The following is a 15,561-nucleotide window of genomic DNA, read 5'->3' on the forward strand; positions in this document are numbered from 1 at the left end:
TTCAGAGGTATTCAGAAGAGAAAAGAAGTAGCAGGATATGAGTTGTCATTATAAGTGTATTCCTTAGAGGTAACAAAGGTTTTTATCTTGTGTAGTGACATTAGCCAGATACTTGTAATCAGAAGGCTTGGGTTCAAGTTCTGGCACTGTAATTCAATAGTTTGTAAATCCTTAGAAATCTACTTACTCTCTTGAGCCTCAGTTTCTCCTCTGTAAAATTGACTAAATAACACTGACTGTTAATTTAGATATATTAAATATTTGAGAGAGACATGCTTTGTAAACCACAAAAGGCTATATAGAGGTTGGTTATTGTTGTTGTTTTTGCTGTTATAAAGGGGTGTGATACTCTACCCAAATGATGATTTTTTAGACATTTGTGACAGGCAATGAGAGAAAGAAGTGGAAGTCAGGGAGTCATCAAATTTACTGGAATACCCTGTTCCATACTCACACGAGCTGTGAGCCAAGTCTGTATTCTGCGTCTCCTTTCACAGAGCAGTAAGCAGAAGCTACAGAGAGGTGGTGGGCTCTCGCAAGCCCATGGATCTATACACTCAGAGAAAAAGCCGCTAATAATTTCCAACTCACCCTGGAGCAGATACACACACAGTGTTGAGATTGCTCATGGCCATAGAAGAGCCTCAGCTGGTAAATTTATAGAAGGCTGGTCTGCATTTTTAAGCAAGATAACTAAGCCTCCAGAGCTCACCCTGAATTTAAAAAAAAAAATCTTTACAAGCATATGAGTCTCACAAGCTGAGATTTATGTAGAGATTTAGGTTTGTTGATGTATAAGGTAAATTTTTAATTCACCGGGTAGATGGCAAAGCAAACCAAAGTTAGTATATCAGCACCATCTAGTGGGTGACTTCTGTCAATGCACACACTAGAGGCGCAAACGGTAGGCAAAGAAAATGTGTACCCCCCAAGGCTTTGGGAAGGCTGCGGAGGAAATAGCGCCTATCAAAGGGAACCTTAGGCTGGTCACGGTGGCCCACACCTGTAATTTCCGGGCTATGGAAGGCCGATGCGGGAAGATAGCTCGAGCCCAGGAGTTTGATACCAGCCTGGGCAACATGGCAAGACTCCAGTCTCTACAAAAAATAAAAAATTGGCCGTGTATGGTGTCATGTACCTGTATTGTAGCAGCTATTCTAGAGGCTAAGGCAGGCGGACCATTAGAGCCCAGGAATTCAAGGCTGTAGTGAGCTGTGATTGCGACACTTCACATAAGCCAAGATGACAGAGTGAGACCCTGTCTCAAAAAAACAAACAAACAAAGGAAAGAAAAGAAAACCTCAGCTAGGAGCTCTAATAGTCAGCATGGGTCCAACACATCTCTACAACAGCTAAGGCATGATGAAACAATCAGACCACGGAAACAGTCCAGACACTGTCTAGTTTTAAATCTCTCAGTTTCTTGGCCTGTGAAATGGGGATAATAATTCCTGCTTTAGAGGGTTGATGATGAGATTATATTATGGTATTAATCAGGATGAATTTAGAAAGGTACTTTATATGGAAAATAATATTCCGTGGTAGCTACTGACTTGGTGCCTATCATCTATCTCCTTTGGATACCAAGTAGCCATTAATACTTTAGGTTTCCAAATAAGAAACTGAGGTTGAATATGGGTCAGTGACAAGTCCAAGATCACACAGTCAGTAGATGGCAGAGCTGGGATTAGACCACCAGTGTGATATGCGCCAAAGCACTAGTTGACTCCACTGTACTGGGTATTAGATGCACAGAGTTTGCTCCTTTTCTTCACCCTGCATTTTATTTCTTAAGATGGACATTTGAATGCTATGATGTACTTGTGCATACACACAAATAAATATCATGAGATTCTTCATACAAATGTGGAAGCTGAAACTCAGAAACACTAAATAATCTACCAAAAATTAACAATTACTGAGAGATCTGAGACTTGGACTCTGAATTTCTGATTATTGCTGTAGATTATTGCTTCAATCCACCGTCTACTAACTCATTCGCTCATCATTCATCTCTAATTGTGAAGTATGTTTCTGTTTACATCCCAAGAGTTGCTGGTTTATTTAAATGGACATCTGCACTTAGGAAGGTCCCTGGCTCATCTAACGGAGATCTGTTTTTCTGCCCATAGAGGAATGGAGGGTTATCTCTAGTGTACAAGATTGTTTCTCAGACTCCCATCAGCTCAAGAAGAGTGATGTGTCCCATGAGGGCAGAGGACAAGCTGACTGGTTGGAGAGAACATCATCTCTGAGCCCAAGGAGTGGTTACCGCTCCAGTTAGTCTTAAAAGAGGTGACTGAAGAGCCTTACAAAAAGAATTACTGGGAGAGTTTCACAAAAATAAATAAAGGCCACTCATGTTTCCCAAGGCTATACTTTGTGTCTATAAAGACCCAGGGACACAGAGCCCAAATGTGGTTTGTTGGTTTGTTTATTATTTATTTATTAGAGACAGGTTCTTGCTCTGTTGCCTGGACTAGAGTGCAGTGGCACAACCATAGCTCACTGCAACCTTTAACTTCTGGGTTCAGGTGATCCTCCCACTCCAGTCTCCTTAGTAGCTAGGGCCACAGTTGTGCACCTCCATGACTATTTTACTTTTTTGTAGAGATAAGGTCTCACTATGTTGCCCAGGCTAGTCTCAAACTCCTGACCTAAAGCACTCCTCCCACCTAGGCCTTCGTAAGTGCTAGGATTACAGATATAAACCACACTGCACCCAGCCCCAAGTGTGGTTTGATCAAAGTCCATGAAAGAGCTTGACAGTAGCCAGGCTCCGTGACTACTAACTTCCTGTTAGAACTAGGTATTTTGTCCACACCCTTGGATTATGACCCAGAGGGATCAAATTACCCATGGCAGGAAGAAATTGCTCTGCCTGACAGTTGCTTCCCTCTACTGGTCACTTTGCCTACAAGCAAGAAGATGTTTGGGATTGAATTTCAGAATTAAAACATGTACCGTAGAACATAAAGTATAATAAAAAAGAAAAATCCAACAGATAAAAATAGGATGCTGTTTTACCAAGAAAGTCGGGTGTGGACATCCATACACTCTCAGAGGAGTATGACGGCAACAACAGCAATGACATGAAATACCGAGTTGCTTGTATTCTGGTCTTTGCAAAAGTGTTTTGTGAAGTTATGTCAGAGGAAAAAATTAATTAAAATAGTCTAATCTGGGATAGATGAACACACACATACATTTCTTTTAAAAAAATTGTTGTTCCTTTTTTCTGCCTCATAACATGAATTCCCATTTTTAAAATGGGACAGCTGAGATTCACATGACAGTCATACAGTGGTCCAATGCTGTGCTTATGCAATGATAATGTCTTTTGGAAAAATGTATCAAGACAGAACCTCTATTGACCTGTGTGCCTGCATGAACTATGCTAACAGAGACCCATGCTAACTCATAACAGATTGTAGTGTGAACAGAAAATAAATGTATGTGAAGGAAAAAATAAAACAAACAAGAAGTCCTCAAGATCTTTTTGTTATTTGCTTCTGCAGCATAACCTCAGTTGCCCTGAATTCTATAACACATCTTTCATTAGCTAGCTTCTGTTTTGCTCCCCTCTGGTTCAAAGGGTACAGGGGACAAGGAGATGGGTCATTTCTTATTCCTGATTGACTTCTCACTCTCTAGGCCTTGCCAAAGATTAAAGCTGACTTTCTTTCTCGGGGGGTGTTTCCCTGAACTTCTCAGAGGTTTCATGTTGGACACTCCTTCCCTGCAGTTTCTTTGACCCCAGGCTTTTCTAGCTATTCTAGGAGGTCTCTGGGGATCTGTCCTCATTCTTTGGGCCTTCACAGGCAGGTATACCCCCAGTCTCCTTTTGTAAGTTTTCCTTGTCCCTCCAGGCAGACTTACTGGACAAAACCAACCAAGACTCCAATGAGCTCTGTATCATCAGCCCACACATGTTCCTTGGGAAACAATCACTGGCTCCTTGCCCTGACGAACTTTCTAACTGCAGGTCAGTAGCAATACAACAGTCTCTCCTGGCTCTAATTCAAAGCAGTTAGTCAGCTCTTCTTTTCTCTTTTATGTTTACTGAAGCCAGACTTCAGTCTACAGTCAGCTTTAGATTTCTTAACATGACCTAATTGTGGACTTTCATATCTCAGACTTGCAAGGGATGCATTCCAGAGTTCTTTAACTGCTATCCCTAGAGCCCCTCTTACTAGCTAAGCATTGTAAGATAGCACAGTATATTAGATCATAGGGAAGTCCAACTGCTATAACAATCAACCTTCAGCTCTCTCTGTCTTGACTCAATAAGACTTATTTCTTATTCATGTCACCATCCATGCAGGTTGGCAGCAGAGAGAGACCCTGTTTCAAGCTGTCATTCATGGACCCTTGCTCTTTCCATGTAATAGCTCAGATCCTCCATGGTCTTTCAGTTCTCCTCTAGATTCATTTCGTTCAGCTGCACAGGATGAGAGAAAGAGCATGTGAAGTATACAGGAGATTTTAGAAGTCAGACTTAGAAGTAGCATTTATAACTTCCACTCATATTTCTTTGGTCTGTTCATTGCAATGAGAGTTGAGAAACGTAGTCTAGCTGTCTCCAGAAGAAAAAGGAACCATGTAGCATGTTTTAGATAACACATCACATTGTTTCTGCTTCAGTCCTCAGCTCTGGTTACTGAATATCCATTTTACTATTCTTCCCATACATAGAATACATTCAACTTGTTCCCAGGAGAAATAAGCCAAAGTCCTACTAAGTCATCTCATCTAGGTCAAGGTCCAAGATACTTCATTGATGCATACTTTTCTCCCTCAGTTTGCAATGTGAGTTCTCAGGTTCTGGGTAACTATTCAGAAAAGAGGCAAATAGGAGACACACAGCAGTTACTTGACTAATGCAAGTTTGAAATCCCGCTGGGGAGACATCGTGAAGGTCCTCTCTATGGAGAAGAGAGAAAATTCATGGACAAGCCCTGATTTTGTTCTCTGAATGATACTTCTTTGGGCACTCATTGTTTTCAGTGGCTCTTGCCTGCAAACTCAGAGGTTCTCTCCTATCCGTTGCACTCCTAAGCCACAATTGAAGTGGACATTTGGGAATGCCTTCCTTGGGGGCTACTTACACTCTGCAGCCTATATCCAATCCAAAGGTTGTTCTAAGCTTTGCCAAGCACTCGCAGCATTTTGAAATGGGATGACGGTTTCATGGCAATATTATTTGCTCAAAAACATTGTGGGCTTATGACTTATTTGATTCCAGTCAGTTTCATGTACTAGTGACTATGGACTCCACCCAACATTCTGTCCCAGACACAGTTTTTAAATTTTCTTTTCTTTTTTTTCTTTTTTTTGCATCCTCCTCATAGGCTTCCTCATGTCCCCTTTTCATGTGTTGACAGCAACCTTGAGTTTATCTGGAATAGTAAGCTTGAGAGATAACTATAGCTGTTTTCAGAATTATCTTTACTGAAGGGCCAAATTACTTTTCCTTTTGTTATTGAGACTACTTATTGAATTCTTGCTATGTAAATAGCTTTTTAAAAAATTATTTATTTATGTATTTACCTTCTCATCTTTTACTGTTTGAGACCTAGAAGCAGTAGGTTTTTCTCAACATTTAATGCCACAAATTTCTGGAATCTTTTTAATTCTCTTGCGTTTGAGTTTCCAAACTGGAAAATTCTTTATGGAGCTCATCTTTTTCCTTTATCCTTTGTCGATGTCAGCCAAAAGAAGGCAAGATAGGCTGGGTACCATGGCCCATTCCTGTAATCCCAATACTTTGGGAGGCTGAGGTGAGCAGATCACCTGAAGTCAGGAGTTCGAGACTAGGCTGGCTGACATGGTGAGACCCTGTCTCTACTAAAAATATAAACAATTAGCCAGGTGTGGTATTACATGCCTGTAATCCCAGTTACTCAGGAGGCTGAGGCACAAGAATCGCTTGAACCTAGGAAGCGGAGGTTGCAGTGAGGTGAGATCACAAATCACACCACTGCACTCCAGCCTGGCAACAGAGTGAGATTCCACCTCAAAAAATAAATAAATAAATAAAAATAATAATAATAAAATAATAAAAACAAAAAAGACAAACTATACCCACTCTGTTTCTGTTGTTGTTGTTTTTCCAACTATGTACCTTAAAGCTACATTTATCCAAGTGAATAGTCTGCTTTAGACCTTATGGCATGCAACTATTTTACCAAATGCTCTTGTACTACATAATACAGTCTGTTATCTACACAGCCTCTGATATCAGTTTCCTAGCTGACCAACCATAAAGCCAAAGACACATATTTATTTTCTGTGGCAATACTGCCATTCACCAATTAATGTATTAGTCGGAGTAATTCTGTATCAAACCACCTCAGTGTCCCAAAGACTTCTCACAATAAAAGTATATTTCTTGCTGACACCAAAGCTCAATGCAGTTTGGCAACAGGGACTCTCTTCTCAGCGGTTAATAAATTCCCTGGTTCATTCCACCTCGTGGCTCTACTATCACATTAGATTTTGCTGCATGTTAGGGTAAAGTTGGTAACCTAAAAAAACAAAGCAAAACAATACAAAACTCTGATGCCCAGCTCCTATGCCACACTAATGAAATCAGAGTATCTGGAAGTACCAGCCAAACATCGTCAGTGTTCTTTAAAGATCCTCAGATTTTCCAAATTACGGCAGATTAAGAACCATTGCCCTAGAACAAGAATCAGCAAACTATAGCCCAAAGGCAAAATTCAGCCCACTGTCGGCTTTTATAAATAAAGTTTTATTAGCACACACAAGTTATTGAAACAAGTTTTAATGGAACATAAATCCATTTATTTATGTATTGTCTATGGCTGCTTTTGCACTACAATGGCAGAGCTGAGTAGCTGCAGCAGAGACTGTGTGGCTCACAAAACCTAAAATATCTATTATCACCTCTTATTGCTAAAAAGTTTGCTGACTCCTACTCTAGAACCTAGGAGATCTCCAACAGAGAGAAGATAAGGAATAAAGGAGAACACATAGGAGAAGTTTTAGGGTTTATGTACAGTACAATTTATGCACTTTAAAAAAAAATCTTTATATTAATGATGCTGGTATTCTCTTTCAGCTTTGGTTCCTTCAATGTCCTGAAGATATTTTTTGGAAGACTTTCGATTATTTATTTAATTTTTCCTTAATGGTAAAGAGTGATTCAAACTTCCTGTTTCTTATTGAGTCAATTCAAGTGAATTATACTTATCTAGAAATATGTTCATTTTAGTTATCTATTTTAATATAAAATTGGTCATGCTATTCTCATGTATTATCATCTGTATCTGTGGATATGTCTCTGTCTTCATTCTTAATATTACTTACTGTCTCTTTTTTCATGTTAGTAAACCTTCCTAGAGGTTTACAAATTTCATTAGCATTTTCAACAAACCATCTCTTGGCTTTATTGACTTTTGTTTTTAATTTTGTTTAAATTTCATTACTTTTTGTTTATATCACTATTTTGAACTCATTAATTCTACTTTCTTTAGTCTTGTTATTTTCTAACTAGTTAAGTTAAATGCTTACATTAACAATTTATAGCCATTTTTACTTCATAATATGATTATAGGAGGCTAACTTAACTCCTGAAAACAGTTTTAATCATATTCTAAATGTTGATAGATTAGTGTTTTTGTTATCATTATAGTTTTTTTGTATTATTATACTTTAAGTTCTAGGGTACATGTGCATAACGTGTAGGTTTGTTACATATGTATACTTGTGCCATGTTGGTGTGCTGCACCCATCAACTCGTCAGCACCCCTCAATTCATCATTTATATCAGGTATAACTCCCAATGCAATCCCTCCCCCTTCTACCCTCCCCCCTCCCCATGATAGGCCCCGGTGTGTGATGTCCCCCTTCCCGAGTCCAAGTGATCTCATTGTTCAGTTCCCACCTCTGAGTGAGAACATGCAGTGATTGGTTTTCTGTTCTTGTGATAGTTTGCTAAGAATGATGGTTTCCAGCTGCATCCATGTCCCTACAAAGGACGCAAACTCATCCTTTTTTATGGCTGCATAGTATTCCATGGTGTATATATGCCACATTTTCTTAATCCAGTCTGTCACAGATGGACATTTGGGTTGATTCCAAGTCTTTGCTATTGTGAATAGTGCCATAATAAACATACGTGTGCATGTGTCTTTGTAGTAGAATAATTTATAATCCTTTGGGTATATACCCAGTAATGGGATGGCTGGGTCATATGGTACATCTAGTTCTAGATCCTTGAGGAATTGCCATACTGTTTTCCATAATGGTTGAACTAGTTTACAATCCCACCAACAGTGTAAAAGTGTTTCTATTTCTCCACATCCTCTCCAACACCTGTTGTTTCCTGACTTTTTAATGATTGCCGTTCTAACTGGTGTGAGATGGTATCTCATTGTGGTTTTGATTTGCATTTCTCTGATGGCAAGTGATGATGAGCATTTTTTCATGTGTCTGTTGGCTGTATGGATGTCTTCTTTTGAGAAATGTCTGTTCATATCCTTTGCCCACTTTAATGGGGTTGTTTGTTTTTTTCTTGTATATTTGTTTGAGTTCTTTGTAGATTCTGGATCTTAGCCCTTTGTCAGATGAGTAGATTGCAAAAATTTTCTCCCATTCTGTAGGTTGCCTGTTCACTCTGATGGTAGTTTATTTTGCTGTGCAGAAGCTCTTTAGTTTAATCAGATCCCATTTGTCAATTTTGGCTTTTGCTGCCGTTGCTTTTGGTGTTTTAGACATGAAGTCCTTGCCCATGCCTATGTCCTGAATGGTACTACCTAGGTTTTCTTCTAGGGTTTTTATGGTTTTAGGTCTAACATTTAAGTCTCTAATCCATCTTGAATTAATTTTCGTATAAGGAGTAAGGTTTAATTTTAAAAGAAGTTTCTTTATTTCTTTGCCTATAATTTAAGAATATGTTTAAAATTTCCCAGTGCATGTGACATTTTAGTTAAACTTTTATTATTTACTACTAAATTAATTGTTCATCATAGTCAAAGAACATGTACTGTATGAGACCTGTTCCTCACAATCTGTTAAGTACTGCTTTATAAATTTTAGTATGTATATGATGTACATATAATTGAAAAAGTATGTATGTTGTAATTGTTGGATGCATAGTTATCAGGTAAAATGGTACAGCAGTTCAAAGTGTTAACTTTAGAACCAGAATTCCTGGTTTCAAATCCCGACTGCCTACTAGCTCTATCACTAGAAGCTATGAAATCTAGGAGATCAGTAAATTTTCTGTGCTTCAGTTTAAGCATCTGTAAATTGGAGATTATAAGAGGATCTATCTCATACTTTCTATCTCATACTTTTCTCGATGGGAATAAATTAGTTAATACATGCAAAGTACTTCAGTACCTGGCACTTTGGAAACATTATCCATTATTATATGTTCATTAAGTAAATCTTCATAATCTTGTTGACAAAATCTTCTATATGTTTACTTTTTTGTCTGTTTAATTTATATGTGTAGTGAGAAACATGTAACAATTCTTCAAAGTGATAGCAATTTTCATTTTTGTCACATTTTCCTGTGTTTCTGTCAACTATTATCTGGTGCTATTTTGTTAGATATGTAAAAAGTTAGACTGGAATATCTTCCTGGTAAGATATCATTATGCAATAACCTTTTCCCTCTAAGGGTGCTTATTATTTTAAGATTGCTTTTATCAGAATGGGCATGGTGGCTCAGGCCTATAATGCCAGCAGTTTGGGAGGCCAAGGTGGGTGGATTACTTGAAGTCAGGAGTTCAAGACCAGCCTGGCCAACATGGTGAAACCCCATCTTTACTAAAATTAGCCAGCAAATATTAACAAAATTGCTTTCAGTTTCTTTGGGTTGGTATTTTTTCCAGTATATCTTTTTTTCCCCATCCTTTTATTTTCAGTATTACTTTGTTCTTATGTTTTAGGTGTGCCATTTGTATAGAACATATAGCTTTAAAAAAATCCAGTTGACAATATGTATCTTGAAGCTGGTGACTTTAGTTTATTCATATCTATTGTGATTTCTGGCATATTTGTATATATTTCTGTCATTTATGTTATACTTTTTCCACATCTTTTCTAATCTTCTCTCTATTCTTTTATCTTGATTAATTGATATTTTTCTTATTCTACATTTTTTTTAAATCTCTCTGGTCTGGAAGTCAGTTGCTTTATTTCCAGTCTCTGAATGGTTAACTTAAAACTCTACTATGCATACTTGTCAAAAGTCAATCAGCATCATAACTGGCATTCTGAATTGAAATTCAAAAATTCAAAAATTACTCGAGTTGGCCCTCAATCCCTGGATTATGTGATTTTATTGTTGTATGCTTTGGTACCTTGTTGTAACTCATAAATTAATCATTACTAAAATTATTGTTTTACATAAATAATGCTTGTTTTCTTTTTGTATTTCAGACCTTCCTTTGGAAATCATTTTTATTCTTCCTGGAGTTAATCTTTTAAACACTGCTCTAGTGACACCTGCTGGTATTAATAATTCGTTTACATTTATCTGACTAGTCATTTTATTCTCTTTCTTAAAAGATAATTTGTGAGCTGGGCGCGGTGACTCATGCCTGTAATTCTAGCACTTTGCGGGGCTGAGGCGGGCAGATGACGAGGTCAGGAGATCGAGACCATCCTGGCTAACACGGAGAAACCCCGTCTCTACTAAAAATACAAAATTAACCAGGCGTGATGCCACGCGCCTGTAGTCCCAGCTACTCGGGAGGCTGAGGCAGGAGAATGGCGTGAACCCGGGAAGGTGGAGGTTGCAGTGAGCCGAGATCATGCCACTGCACTCTAGCCTGGGCGAGAGAGAGAGACTCCATCTAAAATAATAATAATAATAATAATAATAATAAATAATTTGTAGGTACACAATTCTAGATTCACGTTGGCTTTTTTCTCACCACTTTGAAGTTATTTTGTCAATGTCACTTGATTTTTATTGTTGAGAAGTCTACTCTTAGTCCATTTTCTCTTCCATTGTATACACGGGGCTTTTCCTTATTGGATGCCTTAAAGATGCTTTTCATATTGTGGTGGTGGCCATGGTATTCTTCAGTTGGAAAACAGTGTGTATCATTCCATCCTCCATGTCCCTTAACCTGTTTCTGATATGTTCTATTTCCTGGGTTCTTTGTGTTGTGTTCTAGCATCAGAGCTATCTCAGATGAACTCTGTCTTGAGTTATGCCTAATCTGCTGTTTAATTTGTCCACTAAGATTTGAATTTTAATGACATTGTTCTTCATTTCTTGGAGTTCTAATTTGTATGTTCAGTTTTTTTATGTGCCTGTTTATTGTTTTCTCTGTATGTTTTTGGGGGAGGGAAAGGGAGATCGCTGGTCATTGTTTATAACTTGTTACTTTCGGCCGGGCGCGGTTGCTCAAGCCTGTAATCCCAGCACTTTGGGAGGCCGAGACAGGTGGATCGCGAGGTCAGGAGATCGAGACCACCCTAGCTAACACGGCGAAACCCCGTCTCTACTAAAAAATACAAAAAAACTAGCCGGGCGAGTTGGCGGGCGCCTGTAGTCCCAGCTACTTGGGAGGCTGCGGCAGGAGAATGGCGTAAACCCGGGAGGCGGAGCTTGCAGTGAGCTGAGATCCGGCCACTGCACTCCAGCCTGGGCGACAGAGCGAAACTCCGTCTCAAAAAAAAAAAAAAAAAAAAAAACTTGTTACTTTCAAAATCCCAGTTTCTTACTTTATTTTTAGACAAGTTCTACAGAGTTATTTTACGTGCTATATTGGATCATTATAATATTTAACTTTTTCATTTGTTTTTGCTGATGCTAGCTTCTCTTCTTGTGTGCTGTTTTAGTGATTGGAACTGTGAGTTCTTATTTGGTTGAAAATGATCAGTGAAGACCCTGAGGACCTAAACTGGTGACACTTTCCTCCACAGAAGATTTACTTTTGTGTCTGCTGGGAGCCAGAGGACACGTCAAATTTTGAACCTTGTTTTCCGTCTTTCAGGAATCTGATTTAGTGTGTGAGTCTTAAGTGTAATTCTTCTACTGTTCAGAGGATCCAGTGATTAGCCTCTAGACTCTAATGCTGTTTCAGGCATTCATTCCCAGAGAAAACCTGGTTTTCTGTCCTGTACAAGATACTATTCCATTCTCCCTAATCTTATTTCAGCTCTCTCTTATTTTCTGGTTCTTTTATTCTTCTTCTTTTTTTTTTTTTTTTTTTTTTTTTGTCTTTGAAGATTTCTCTTTCTTTAGCAAGCACATAAATACATTAAAATGTTCATTTTAATGTATTCAGGCCTTCATCTCATTATAATTTGGAAACCCTTCCAAGTATACAGCTCTGCATACCACCAGATGAAGAAATTATTCTAACTTCATTGATATGATTGGTACACATGTCTTATGTTCCCAATATACTGTTATACCTTAAATGCATCAATTGTGGATGTTCACATGTCTTTATAACTCCTTGTAAGTAGCCTAGCCTAGACTAGATGGAAAATTAAAACACCACATGTTCTCACTTAAAAGTGGGAGCTGAACAATGAGAACACATGAACACAGGGAGGGGAGCAACCCACACTGGGGTCTCTTGGGGGGCAGGGGGATGGAGGGCATCAGGATAAATAGGTAATGAATGTGGGGTTTAATACCTAGGTGATGGGTTGATAGGTGAAGCAAACCACCATGGCACACGTTTACCTATGTAACAAACTTGCCTGTCCTTCACATCCTGCACATGTATCTCAGAACTTAAAATAAAATAGAATAAAATTTAAATATCTCTGTGTGTGTGTGTGTTTGTGTGTGTGTGTGTGTTTGAGGAACAATTCCCAGTGCTGTTTTTATGTATCCACCCAATTGCCTAGAGAGACTAGCAGGGTCCAAGTAAGCCCTTAGCAAACCTGTAAACTGTCACCCCCAGACACCACACACATACCATACTGACTTCTATTTTCATCAGTTGGCCATACTAAGATTTCCAGCACGACTTTGCCTAGGTCAGATGCAATTATTTTTGCTTTGCCTGAGACTCAGAAACACATTAGATATTTGTCAAATACCGTGTTAGTTCATACTCTTACACTGAGGTGTTTACAAGTCAGGTAAAATGTTAACTAGTAGGCACACCCACAGTATATGTGTGTTATCATTGGCCAAAAATACAATTTTACTTCATGGAATCCTAAATATTTTATGCTAGAAAGGTATATATTATATTATATTATATTATATTATAGAATAGACTATGCAATGTGAGACTACAAGTTAAATTGACCTCTATTACTTTTTAAAAAACATAGAAATCAGCATCTCTCATGGTCACAGGTTTAGAAATCCTAAACAAAATATTTGTAGATTAAATCAAGAGATGTTTACAAACATAATACACCACAGACACATCTGGCTTTTCCAGGAATTTAAAAATGAATTTACCATTTAAATTTCATTAATGTATCTTATCACATTAGCACAGAAAGGGAGAAAAATATATAATCATCTCAATAATGCAAGAAAATAATTCAATAAAACGCAAAACTAATTCGTGATAAACCCTCCTAACCAAGTGGGAAGATATAGAAATATCATTAATCTGACAAATAATATCTACCAAAAACCTCTAGCACCTGTCATATTACTGGTGAATTATTAAAGATATTTCTTACTGGAATTGGAGTTACACAAAGATATCCATTATCACCACTTCCATTCAAAGTCTTCTTGGCAGCCCTAGACAGAAAATAAAGGGAAGGGGTTGGGGAGGAAGTCAATGGAATTGAAAACAAAAGAATAAAACTGTCATTGGTAAGTGACATGATTGTGAATATAGAAAATTCAAAAGAAAAAAATGGCAAACTGTTAGAATTAATGAGAGGATTTTGCAAAGCTGCTACAAAGTTACAGAAATTAATTATATTCCTATATCCTGAAATTTAAAAATAGAAAATTAAACTTTAAAAATTATGCTTAAGGAGACTAACATCAGAAACACCACATACTTAAATTTAATAAAATGTATGTTGATGACTTCCACATAAAAACAACAAAACACTAATTATCAAGATAAGTGGAGATTCTTATTCATAAGTTGGAGACTCAACATTTTTAAATGGTCAATGCTCCTTCAAAATAATCAACAAATCTAGTACAATCAGAATAAAAGTCTCAACAAACTATTTTTGTGAAAATTGACAAACATTGTAATGTGTCAGAAAATGGAAAAGGCCAAGAAGAAACAAAGTAATTTAAAAAAAGGAGAACTTGGGCCGGGCGCAGTGGCTCAAGCCTGTAATCCCAGCACTTTGGGAGGCCGAGACGGGCGGATCACGAGGTCAGGAGTTCGAGACCATCCTGGTGAACACGGTGAAATCCCGTCTCTACTAAAAAATACAAAAACTAGCCGGGCGAGGTGGCGGGCGCCTGTAGTCCCAGCTACTCGGGAGGCTGAGGCAGGAGAATGGCGGGAACCCGGGAGGCGGAGCTTGCAGTGAGCTGAGATCCGGCCACTGCACTCCAGCCTGGGCGACAGAGCGAGACTCTGTCTCAAAAAAAAAAAAAAAAAAAAAAAGCAGAACTTGGGCCGGGCGCAGTGGCTCAAGCCTGTAATCCCAGCACTTTGGGAGGCCGAGACGGGTGGATCACGAGGTCAGGAGTTCGAGACCATCCTGGTGAACACGGTGAAATCCCGTCTCTACTAAAAAATACAAAAACTAGCCGGGCGAGGTGGCGGGCGCCTGTAGTCCCAGCTACTCGGGAGGCTGAGGCAGGAGAATGGCGGGAACCCGGGAGGCGGAGCTTGCAGTGAGCTGAGATCCGGCCACTGCACTCCAGCCTGGGCGACAGAGCGAGACTCTGTCTCAAAAAAAAAAAAAAAAAAAAAAAAAAAGAAGCAGAACTTAGTTGGAGAACTTATACTACCAGATAGAAACACCTATTAAAAAGTCATAGTAATAAACACATTATGATATTGGCATAGAAACAGATAATGGGACAGATTAAATCCCTCACACATATACAGTCACTTGATTTATTATAAACACGTTATTGCAGTGAAATGAGGAAATGTGATATTTTCAGTAAAAGATATTGGATTCATTAACTATCCATACAGAAAAATAATTTTGAACTCGATCTTGCACTATGCACAAAAGTCAATTCCAGATGAATTACAGATCTAAATTGGAAAAGTAAATCAATAAACTAATGGATGAAAGCATAGGAGCATATTTTTACACCCTTGATATAAGCAAACATTTCTTTAAAAAGACATGAAAAGTGCTAATTATAAGATAACAAAGCACTGATTACTGTATTATATTCAAATTTTCTGTTCATCAAGAGAACTAGTAAAAGTTTAAAAATGCAACTCATAGACAGAAAAGATATTGAGAGATACAAAACTATGAAAAAATATATGAGTTCCTGTTATTGAGTAATATGTAAAAGACAGCCAAGTACAGAAATAGGCAGAAGGCTAGACTTGATTATATACATACATACACACACATATAATATATATAATGTATATATAATATAAATATATACAATATAATATAATGTGTATATATAATACACAA

General features: G+C 38.0%; 1 long non-coding RNA gene across 1 annotated transcript; it reads left to right on the forward strand.

The window, feature by feature from the left end:
- The first annotated feature begins 1,032 nt into the window (after positions 1–1,032).
- Positions 1,033–10,748, forward strand: LOC117099380. Its single transcript, XR_004443791.1, has 3 exons — positions 1,033–1,140; positions 9,735–9,738; positions 10,716–10,748. It is a non-coding gene; the product is annotated as an uncharacterized LOC117099380 (long non-coding RNA).
- The last annotated feature ends 4,813 nt before the right edge of the window (positions 10,749–15,561 follow it).

The sequence above is a fragment of the Trachypithecus francoisi genome, unplaced genomic scaffold (assembly GCF_009764315.1).
Source record: "Trachypithecus francoisi isolate TF-2019V2 unplaced genomic scaffold, Tfra_2.0 Lachesis_group16, whole genome shotgun sequence".
Lineage (NCBI taxonomy): Eukaryota > Metazoa > Chordata > Mammalia > Primates > Cercopithecidae > Trachypithecus > Trachypithecus francoisi.